Consider the following 5,000-nt stretch of genomic DNA (forward strand, 5'->3'; position numbering starts at 1 on the left):
TTTACCTACTTTTCAATTGCTTAATATTCCCATCTTTTATTTACCTCCACTCCAATTGCTTTGCATTCCCTTTTTTTTATTTACCTCCATTCCAATTGCTTTATATTCCCATTTTTTTTATTTACCTCCATTCCAATTGCTTTATATTTCCATTTTTTTATTTACCTCCATTCCAATTGCTTTATATTCCCATTTTTTTTATTTACCTCCATTCCAATTGCTTTATATTCCCATTTTTTTATTTACCTCCATTCCAATTGCTTTATATTCCCATTTTTTTTATTTACCTCCATTCCAGTTGCTTTATATTTTCCCATTTTTTTTATTTACTCCATTCCAATTACTTTATATTCCCATTTTTTTTATTTACCTCCATTCCAATTGCTTTATATTCCCATCTTTTTTATTTACCTCCATTCCAATTGCTTTATATTCCCGTTTTTTATTTTCCTCCATTCCAATTGCTTTGCATTCCCATTTTTTATTTACCGCCATTCCAATTGCTTTCCATTCCCATATTTTTAATTATCGTCCAATATCGTTGCTTTTCGATCAAAAGAAAACGGGAAATGGAGGAATTATTGTTTTATATATTTCTTAAAATAGATCTTCATTAAAGAGTGGATCTCAGTCATTGCATCCGTAGTTCTTTTTTTTTTTTTTTTTTTTTTTGCAATTCGGCTCGCACGGCGGTTTTGCGTTGTTGCCATGGCAACGCTTGTCAATCTATTCTACTTTGATGACATCGGGTGGGGGGACCTCTCTCTCTTCTCTCCTCTCTCTCTCTCCTCGTTTTGGGAGATTTTCTTGTCGGCTTCCGGCTGGCTGCTTCAGTTTGAGAGAGGTCCTTTCGCTTGATTAAAAACAGATGAACACACTGGCACCCATATATATATATATATATATATATTATAATATATAATTTTTTTAGTATATTTTATATATATAGATTATATTATATATATAAGTATATATATATCTTTTATATATATATATATATATATATATATATATATTTATATAATATATATATATATATATATATATATTATATTTCGAGCTACAAATGTCCTTTAATATCTACTTCGCTCTACCTCGGAATTAATATATTTTCATATATGTAAACCGTAGGGGAATTTATTATATGAAAATATATTAATTCTGAGGTAGAGCGAATTAGATATTAAAGACATTTGTAGCTTAATGCGTATATATGAATCGCAGTGATGTGATGAGACACACACAACACACACACACACACACACATATATATATATATATATATATATATATATAATATATATATATATATTATGTTATTTTCTACTGACCCCCTAAAGACAAGACCAGAGATACACCCAACAATAAAATAAAAATTCCACACCTGGACACGATTAAGAAGGTGACTCAGACTCTCGGAAAATCTAACCCTTTTGCATTTACTTACCCAAACACCTTGGCCAAATCCCTGATTAACGTCCAACAAAAGACATTTCCCAAGGACACTGGGGTTTACCAAATCCCATGCCAGGAGTGTGACCAATTTTCCTTAGTGCCTCGTTCTGAAAAGTACTGACATTTCAACACCTGTTGAATCCTTCACACTTCTACCACACAAGTTGAGGAGGTGTCTGAATTGAAGACGCTCATCCTTCTCAATCAACGTAAGGAAATGTTTTACATATTAAACAATATCGTTTGTTACTCTTGAATGATATCATGTATGTGACCAAATACACGAAAAGTTCATGCTTATTTTTGTGTCATTTTCCTCTGAAGTCTAAAAAGAAACCATGCAATTGTATCCCGAAGATATTAGGGCAGAGACTTTGACCTCCTTGAACAGGACTTGCAGGGTGTCGGAACTGCCAATCCATACGGCTTTTAAAGCTGATGAATTAAAGGCAGTTTATTATTCCAAGTAAACTCAAGTTAGGTCAGTCATTTTAATATCTAATACATAATCCTTAATAGCATTATTTTACGCTCAGAACAACAGTATTCTTGTCCAAAATACGACATTTTGTTGGCATGCATGGATTGTCGGAACGGTCAATCTATATTTAGCTTTTAAAGCAGATGAATTGAAGGTTGTTTGTTAATTAAAGTCGTCTGTAGTAAGATCAGAAACCCTACTTTAAGTAAATCACCTTTGATTCGATCATTTTATGCTCAGAACTGCAGTGTTCTTGTCCAAAATACGGTGTTGCATTTTAGTTTGTTGGTATGCCTCAATCTTCATATCGTCTATGACGGGAGGTGGCATTTGTTTCGCTATTGGGGGGGGGGGGGGGGTGGGGGGGGGGGGGGGGGGGGGGGGGGACTGTAGGCAAGTTTACTTTTATCGTCTTCCCTCACGTGGAATCTTGGGTAATTTTTCCTTTGTACGAAATACTCATTTCTAGTTGAAGTTGCATTTGGATATCCCAGTAGCCTCATCATTTTAGGCAATGAGAAAAAGATGGGAATAAGAATAATCTGACTAGTTTCCTCACCCGTCTTCGAAAGGTCAGTTCTTCATTTGAGTTTATTTTCTTAGGTAGCCAATAGATGGCGTTCACCACTTGCTTATAGTCTCAAAAATCTTCTAATTTATTCCATTGTGACCAAGTGGCCGCCTTAGAGAACACGTAGAATTGAAGACATTATTAATCAAAGTACGATTTTATTAACTTATCATTTTGATGCTATTTCATAATATATATATATAATTAGTGGAAAATTCCCAGTTATCGTTGCTTTAGTTAGGAAGCGCAAACTGAACTCGAACTGAAGCGCCATTCAACCTCTGAACACATGATAACGTCCTCTAATCACATTTATGTGAAACTAAGTCAAGACTTATTGGGTAAATACTATATTTAGACCAGAAGCATTGAATTACAAAAGAGAGTCATGAACAGGCCAAGCAGTCATTTTAGTTCAGAATGACTTTTGCTGAATGCTGTTAAAAAGACAATGACTGCAGTGTTCCAGATGGAAGTGCAGTATGCAATATGCTAAAAATAGGGGCAATATGGTAATGTTGCAAGAACCTCAAAATTCGTCAAAGTAGTAATGTTCTATATAACCTCAGGAACTGTTCAGGGAGCAAAATAATCTTTGATTCTAACACGATAAAATGATGTTTATTGGAATTCTAATAATGAATGTTTGCAAAGCTACAATATTTTGCCATTTGTTTGTAAAATAACAATGTTCGAAACAAGGAAAAATGCCTCAACATGGCTGGAACAGTTCCAGGATATTTTTATGGGAGTAAAACAGCTTTACTTTGAAACTGGATAGAATGAAGTCTATTGGGCCTTAAGTGGGTTGCATGCATGCATGCATGATTCGCTTTTATCATAATAGTTTTGCAATACTACAATATTGCAAGAAAACATAAATCTCTGAAAGTATCAGATCTATAGTCTTATTATGTTTTCTGAAAAGGAACAAAATAATTTACTAGAAATTGCATAATGTATTCTATTGGATTTTTGAAGTTCAAACCCAACTTTTGAACCTTCATAGCAAGATCATTAATGTGTATTTGGAGAACGAACCCATTCGCTTCAAATAAAAGAAAGGGAAAGCGATCTGTCTGTTACTCAGATAATGCAATCGAAATTGTTTTGATTTGAACTTCCTTACATTATTGCAATGTTGCAATTCGGGCATAAATCATCAAAATACCAATTAAGGCTGTAGCCTCTGGAAATGTTTTTGGGGGCCAAAATGATTTTTCCATCAGACTGGAATAAATACATATAAATGTCCTTCTAATAACGATTATGCATGGAAGTTTGCAACTTGTCTGAAAATCCTTGCACTACGGGAATGTTGCACGAAAGGAAAATGCAAGTAGCAACCTTAGTTTGATGTTTTCTGGGAGCAAGCTAACTTTTCCCTTTTTTGAGATAAAATGCAGAGTAATGTTCTCCTGTGTATGGAGAGTTGCAGTATATTGCAGTTTCCTTGCAGAAATGAATGTTTCCAACGAGGGACAATTCGCCAAAATAACGCTTTATTTTGTCACCAAGCGTTTGAAAATGGTTTCCTGGATTCTTTGGACAAGGATTCGAAATCGAACATGCATATCATATCTATTTCCTTTACTAATCAACTATATTCTATCTATCCATTCACGCAGTGGTTGTCTGAAGTCACCTTGAGTGAAATGATTCAATACTGCCTCGTATAAATCAATGATAATTTAGCATCCTTTGAATGGACGCATTGGTGGCTCCCATATGGTTATATCTGAGACCTGGAAGGATCCCCCTTTGCAACCACACTGGTAATTCAAGGAAATACCAATGGGCAACTCTTACAGGTATAGCAAAAAATATCGGGCAAATGAACTTTTATGATTCCTACAATAGGCGCAAAAAAAAAAAAAAAAATTGCCCCCTCGTTTCAGCAAGTTTGCAGACAGTGGGAGAGAGACCAGACCATTAGCGGCGTCTCATCTCCCGCGTCCTAGACGCATCGACAGCATCAGACATGAAAGGGAACAAACGAATTCATCAAATAATCATCATTACAACACGAGGTGGACATGTCGTAACCACCAAGACCTTTGAAGGTCATCTATTCACCTCTTCCTCCACCAACTGCGATTTCCCAAACGACGGAACCTTGGCAGTCCAGTCTCTTCGAATCCGGAAGCATCATCTGAACTCCCAAGCCAAATATATATAGTACATACATATGTATATGTATATATATGCAAAACGTGTGAAAAATTCGATACGTTAAGAGAGCATCGTGGTTATTACAATTACATACGTATTTGGCAAACATGGACTTGTAGATTCTATGCTTGTATCTGTGGTGCATACATAGTACATATTACATAATATATATATATATATATATATATATATATATATATATATATATAGATATATATTTATAGTGAGTGTGTATTCCATCTTGATTAAAGGTTTTTCACAATTTGACGTAGCTCCCCGGGAGTGGCCAAGGTACTGCTCACTGCCACATTCACACTTCAA

General features: G+C 34.9%; 1 protein-coding gene across 1 annotated transcript in view; it reads right to left on the reverse strand.

The window, feature by feature from the left end:
• The window catches only part of LOC135214061 (probable RNA-binding protein 19), an 82,708-nt gene that overhangs the window by 57,878 nt on the left and 19,830 nt on the right, over positions 1 to 5,000 (reverse strand). The window lies entirely within an intron of this gene.

Source organism: Macrobrachium nipponense, chromosome 45 (assembly GCF_015104395.2).
Source record: "Macrobrachium nipponense isolate FS-2020 chromosome 45, ASM1510439v2, whole genome shotgun sequence".
Taxonomy (NCBI): domain Eukaryota; kingdom Metazoa; phylum Arthropoda; class Malacostraca; order Decapoda; family Palaemonidae; genus Macrobrachium; species Macrobrachium nipponense.